The following is a 7,500-nucleotide window of genomic DNA, read 5'->3' on the forward strand; positions in this document are numbered from 1 at the left end:
CCACGCGTGCGTGTGTGTGAGAGTGATAGGGTGCATGCCGAAGAGAGAGCAAGGGACAACACATGTTAGGCACACAGAAAGATTGGGAGAGATAGACCGACAGAGAACACATGCTGAACCGGTCAGGAGAGAGAGAGAGAGAGAGAGAGAGAGAGAGAGAGAGGGAGAGAGAGAGAGGGAGAGAGAGAGAGAGAGAGAGTGAGAGAGAGATAAGCATGCCCGAGCTCCAGTTTGATTGGAGAGAGAAAGTGGGCCGAGAGGAGGCCGAGAGAGGGGACAGACGCAGTGACTAGACGACAAGCGGGGGATATCAACTATCCCACCCCCCACCCCTCTCACTACTCCAGAACCACCCCCCCCCCCCGCAACAGGGCTTAAAGCCAGCAAGTCTGACGGGCCAAACTAGTCCTATTTATAACCTGTGGATGGATCTGGGAATCAGGTGGACTCTCCTCTGGAACACGGCCCACATCTGAAGGGTGTGTGTGGGAGTTTGTGTGTGTGTGTGTGTGTGTGTGTGTGTTTGGCTCCGAGACTATGTGTTTATGTGTTGTCGGTCGTGTGTGTGTGTGTGTGTGTGTGCGCGCGCGTGTGTCCTCGCGTGTGCGTGAGCGTTGCTACGCGAGTATGTGTTCACGCGTCGTGTGTTAAGTGCAAGTGTCTGCCCATGTTTTTTTGCTGCCTTGGAGCGGCCTGCAGGAGCCTGTGGGAGGAAGGAGGCACCGGGCAAATGGCCACAGGCTTTGCTAATCTGTTGCGGCTAGCAGATAGCCACCAAGGCCACTGGGAGCGCAGGGGACATCTGTGACATCTTATCTGAAGTGGGGGCCAACACCAAGAGTGTTTGAGTAGCTAAACACTTTTTCTGTTGTGGTTTTGTACTTTTGCTCAATTTCTTTCTTTATTTTAAATTCAATAATATATTAACTATATAGGACAGGGATGTTTATATAATGGCCAAAGCGCAGCATTGACTATATTGGCAATATATTATCTATTATTATTATATTATCTATGAAACGGGTGGCTTAAATCAAGCGATCTGATTGGTTCCCAACTGTTCCCAACTGTATATTGAGCGTATACACACAGCTATGACGCCCGTTCAGTTTACAGAGTTCCGTATCACTCCGCGCCTAACTTGAACTGTTTTTTATTTATATATAAAAGCAATAGCATAGTTCACTGAAGCCTAAAAACGTGTTGACTGATGGAGAGGGTGGAAATGTTGTAAAGCAATAGGCACACAGTGAGTGAACTGCTCGATAGTAGGTAGTTAAATTGCTGGCGAACCGAGCTACCGTCTCTAGCCTTCTCTCTGAAGAATGCTACAGTGTGTTGCATAGCAACCTCCGCACACTTTGCAGGCAGCCAGGAGGGACTACATTTTTGTATTCGTTAAAAATATGCTTTTCCAACTTTCTCGTTTTTTCAAAATTGAGAGTGTCTATGAATTTCATTTCGCCATACTTACGTAACCGTTTTATAAAAGCAATAGATCACAACACAACACCCCTTAACTGTGGTATAATGAGAACATTCCACAGCCTGTCGTGATCTATTGCTTAAATATCCAATGCTGAACATGAATGAGCAAGTAAAAAACTACATGAATAAAATGTGATAAAAAAGACAACAGACATATAAAACATGTGTAGAGGAAGATGACAGTAAATAGCCGTGAAACCGGGGCACAATCTTAAAACTAGCGCTTTGCTCGACCAGGAGCACCCCTATGTTCTGCATGGAGCACCGCTTTCACTGACTGCTGCTTATTGTCATTTATCAACCTCCTTCCCTGAGATCTTCTTCCCTTGAGCTTGGCCGCCACACTCACCCGTGGTTTGGGTCACCAGGCAGCGGCTATTAAGGCGTAAGGCTAAACCAGCGCTAACATTGGACAACTAATAGGGTCATCCATCATGGAGGCAATAAGACACGCTCCTGCGTTCCATGCCTCTCTCTCTCTCTTGGCCAACTCCAGTGCCCAGACACAAGCACACTTAGCGCACAACTATTGGGGAACTCTTAACCAAAGGTATCCTTCTCTTTATTATTCTAAGTGAACAAGGGGGCCCTTCATAGTCCCCATAATTTATACAGTGTCTCATTTTGGAATAAGAAAGCGAGAAACGAAGGGAGAAGGAGTGAGAAGGTCGTTGTGGTTTGAAAGCCTCTAAAACCTCAGGCCTCCCCAGACGGCCTATTCAAGGAACCCAGACCAGAGGGTCATGTGGAGGCCCATTCATCTCTGGGTCTGCGCTGACATGTGCGAGGAAAATGCACAGATCTGTTGGAAACCTGCAGGGAAGTCCTTGCATTCTTAACCCCCATACTAGGACGTTTTTGGGGAATGCTTGGAATAAATGAGTAGGACGTTTTCGGACATTCCGGGATTATTTTAGGACGTTTTCAGAAACAATTGACTTATGATATGTCAAGTGGATTTCTTTAGATCATTATGATCATTGCATTTTCACTTTTGATTACATTTCTCTAATTTCCCATTTTGGATTATAAAAGTACATCTCATTGTATGTGTTCTTATATAATAAGACCTGGAATGCATGACATTTTTCTGTAAATGTAAATTCCCTTGGACTTCAGAAATACTTTTTAGAAAAACTTGGATTTGTATCAATGACGGACCTTATTGGGAACATTCTGGTATTTTATAGGGCCTTTTTGGGGAAGCTCAGGTTTCTTACATATTACAACCTCTTGAAAACGTTGATCTTATACAGGCCCACAGTCTGAGCTAGTGAATGTACTGTGTGGAACCAGCAAGCTATGAAGTAGCAGATATTAGTGTACGCCTCACATTGAATCTCCAAAATTATTTTGATCCTTTGATTCAATGAAGAACAGAGCCCTCAGTGGGCTGGTTGCCAACAGTTGTGGTGTCCACCAGGCTGGCTCTACTAAATACCTAACAAGCTAATCCGTTGTTGTTAGGTTCATATGATTCATATATAAGCCATGGGGATGATTTAGTTTAATGTATATGATAGGCCATGTGAACGATCACCTTGCTAAGTTCTGAGTGGATAGAAGAGTTTATGGAGTAGATATCTTAGTGAAATATCCACAGACAGACAGACAGACAGACAGACAGACAGACAGACAGACAAGCAGACAGGCAGACAGAGAGGCAAGTCAGGCAAACCCCTGATCCCACACAGACATGCATCTTGAAAGCATAAGGGGCAGCAAAAAAAAGCTCCTGTGCACTATACCTGAAGGTCTGTATGTTTTTCCTTAAATCAGGAAAGAAAAAACTGGTTCCGAAATTACTGTCATTCAAAGGGTTCCTTTCTCTCTCTCTCTCTCTCTCTCTCTCTCTCTCTCTCTCTCTCTCTCTCTCTCTCTCTCCCTCCCTCCCTCCTTCCACCTCTCCAGCAGCCAGCCCTGCAGACTCCGTCTCTTTCCTGCCTCCAGCGTACAGCAAAGGGGTCTTTCTCTTGTTTCCCTGTGCTGGCTCTGCTGGATAAACACGCAGCTTCCCCCCCACCCCCACGCCCCTCCTTCTTCATATAAAGGCCCAATTCTTCTCCATCATGTTTAAATATGGATACAAAGAGAAACTTGTATGATAATTCTTGGCATATGGTGGCAGTCGATGGAGGAGGGGGGGTGGGCAGGGGAGGGCAGGGTGTATATCAAGCAGGGGTCGCTGGCCAAAACAGCCTAGTGCCCTGTTCAGATAGTCAAGCTACTGCGATGGCTGGAGATTGGGGATGATGTTTTTAACGCCGGGGCCGTGCTCGCGCCGTATCCTGATGGAATAGCTGATACGGTGAAAAGCGGTTGTGTGTGTTTGTGTTTTTCTTGTGTGTTGAAAAAAAGAACACGTGACGCCTGTGAACCCCGGTCATGTCGAGTTCATACGTGTTATCGGGATCTGCTCTGACTTATTTCCCTGCTATCTTACAGCCTGGGTGGCGTATGGGTCGAACAAAGAAACAAATAGAAACATAAGAGAGGGCTGGGAGGGGCTGGGGGGGGGGGCGACGACTACAGAACTACACTCCCCTCCGACGTTCGCAAGTACATAACAAATCTTTCATCTTTTTGTTTGGGTGATGGAGTCATGGAAATGGGCATGGTTGGGGCTCTGGCTCCTGGGGTGGAACATGCCAGAGATGACACGGATACTCTGGCGGGTATCTGATGGTCTGCTGATAGCCCCCGTGTCGCCTTACCGCCCCCCCTCTGCCAGCCGCAGCCCTGCAGAGCTTGGGCAAGCCCCTTGAAGAGGGGTAGCTCTGAGAGAGGGCTGACACGCTGCTACCCGATTCAGTTTATTTTAGCGTTCACGGTTGTGGTAAAATATGTCTTAACCATCACTTGTGACTTAAAGAAACCCAATAATAATCCTACCTCCAGACGTTTTCATTTTTCCTCTGGAGGTTCTACATCTATAACGGCTTCTCACAATGTTACCTTTATTTTCAGCCAACCCCCAGGAGGCTTGGCGTGCAGTATTGGTGTAAGGCAGGAGACAGCCTGAATGGGATGCCAGTCCAATGTAGCTTTACACACAAGCTTAGGCACGCACAAGCAAAACACGCACGCACACACACACACACACACACACACACACACACACACACAAGCAAAACATGCAGACACACACACACACACACACACACACACACACACACGCACACACACGCATGAACACACACACACACACACACACACGCATGAACACACACACACACACACATACATACACACACACACACACACACACACACACGCACATGTGCGCACACGCGCACACGTGCATACGCACACACACACACACACACACACACACACACACACACATACACACACACACACACACACACACACACACACACACACACACACACACACACCACATTACCGTCTATTTGGGGTCTCTGATTAGCCTAACCTTGGACATTGGAGCACCTGGATGGAACCCAAGCGACAAAAAATAAACTTGTCCAACACACGCCGGCTATCTAAGCCAGGGCTCTGGAGCTGCAAACATCCACACACTCCACATGACGTGGTCTCGGAGACAGAGGAGAAGGAGAGAACAATCTAGATAATTATAGAGATAGTTTGTATGTGTATATGTGAAGCGGGTGTGTGTGTGTGTGTGTGTGTGTGTGTGTATGTGTGTGTGTGTGTGTGTGTGTGTGTGTGTGCATGTGAGTGTGTGTGTGTGTGTGGATGTGGATGCATGCATCTGTAAATGTGTGTATATGTGTGCATATATATTTGTACATTGGTGTGCAAGTGTATTGTGTGTGTGTGTGTGTGTGTGTGTGTGTGTGTATGTGTGTGTGTGTGTGTGTGTGTGTGTGTGCGTGTGTGTGTATGTGTGTGTGTATGTGTGATTCTGCAATGGACGGTGTATTAACACACAGTTACATAGCAGCATCATATAATACCAATCACATTAAGTTTGTCTGCTATTAAAATGCCTGCTTTTATTATCATCCCCTCGCAAGAATACTGTAAGACCGCTATTTGCAGTTTCTCAAATGACAGCTGAACGACGGGGCTGGTGGAGCAGTGTGTGTGTGTGTGTTAACACCAGACCTGGCCGGTGTGTTGTGTTTTCAACGAGTGTGGGGGGATACCTATGATGATTGGCAGGTCGGAGCAGAGGTAATAAGCTGTTCTTTCGCTGGCTGTCAGACCATAAAGCACACATTCACAGGCAGCCAACGGACACAGGGTATTCTGGGTAGCAAGAGCAGGACTTATAAACTCTTGTTTCTTTTGTAATTCTCCCAAAAAGACCAGTCGATATTTTAATCAAGACACACCTTATCCCTTTTCCCTATTTTGAAAAAAAACATCTGTACCCCAAGGTTCTGGAAAGACAACCAGCCTGGTTTAAATTTGGCTGAATCCTTTCCATTTTGACTTATTCCAACAAGAATGTTTGTAGGTTTGTGGAGTATTAAAACTCCAGAGCAAATGGCATGAACTCAAACACACTCGGAACAAGTGGAACGAATGAAACCCACAGCCGCAGTGGAAGCCCTATTCTAACTACCCAGATATGGTCTCCATAAAAGACTTTCTGAAACACTTTCCCAGGCCGTCGCAGTAGTGCCTCTATTTGTTTACCTTGGGAGTGGGCTACCGCTTCGTATTTGCTCAATCACCTTGTGTAGGTTAAACTTAGATGCTTGTGGAGCAAATGAGAGTTGACTCACTTCTGGTCTGGAGCTGCTGTTGTTAATGGAAGGAGAGGAACCAGACATTGTTGTGACACAAACTGGAAGCTTTTACTCCTCGTCTCTTCATCTTCATTATTACAGCGTGTGTGTGTGTGTGTGTGTGTGTGTGTGTGTGTGTGCGCGCACACACATGTGTGTGAATGTGTGTGTGTGTGTGTGTGTGTGTGTGTGTGTTTGTGTGTGTTTGTGTGTGTTTGTGTGTGCATGCTGGTGGGTCATGAATTTATGCTACTCCCACCCTCATCCACTGCTGAGCCGGAGTCAAGATTAAAGGGGGGTGATGTAAAGATAAGGTGCCCCCATGCCCCATAGTGCACAAGAGGAAGCTGCTATGAGGGCCGCTATGAGGGAGATGCAGACCCAGAATGTTACAGGCTCTATCTTTTTTCGAGGCATTTCCGTGACAACGTATCACACACATAAAAGCAGGGCCTTGAATGAGTTTGACGTGTAGAGGCAGGAGAGCCCTGGTCAGCAGGACAGGAAGTCCCAGGAGAGAGGGGGGTTTTCAGTGTTCCAGCTCAGACTCCACCGAAAATGATATTTTCTGCATGGTTGAAAGGGCTGCATTGTTTGTGGGCACAATTCCCTTGATAGTTTATTTTTTTTAAAGTTGAGCAATGTTTCAACATGCATCGTGCCAATGATATCGCCCATGCCTGTTTAGGAATATGTACTTTGGAACAAACCACAAACACACATTGTTAGTAACATTATAATGTGTCTATAAGGTTGTTTATAGGTGCATAGTTTTAAGAAAATGTAATTTAATACAGGTGAACATTTCAGGATTTGAACTGTATTTGTAAGTCATTGGAATGTATTATATTAGCCAGCATATTGGACAATCTACAATTTCCTGTGTTGGAGAAAAAAGTAGATTTTTCACATTTAGTACGAAAAGTGTTAATTTTCCTAGTGTCTAGAATAACTTAGTGACTACCTTTCGTTCTAACTAAATAGATTTTATTGCAATAATACGAGGGTTAATTGGATGTTAATTGGAAAATAATATTATTTGAGGGCCTCAGGGGCCAAAGTAAACACTGAGGCTGGAAGACATTGTAAATTGAAAACCCCCCAGGCTGTTTGGATGACCTCACATAATAGTGTCTCAACCCTGTGGCCCCTAGCTTTAGAGCGTGTCATTCCCGGTCATATATACAAAGTGCTCCACACTTTGGCCCCTGAAAAGTTCCATATCCACACTCCCCACAAAATTTGTGAGATCTTGCGGATCTTTAAAATTCGTGATTATACGATTGTATGT

Source organism: Micromesistius poutassou (genome assembly GCF_964030765.1).
Source record: "Micromesistius poutassou genome assembly, chromosome: 4".
In the NCBI taxonomy this organism is placed as follows: Eukaryota; Metazoa; Chordata; class Actinopteri; order Gadiformes; family Gadidae; genus Micromesistius; species Micromesistius poutassou.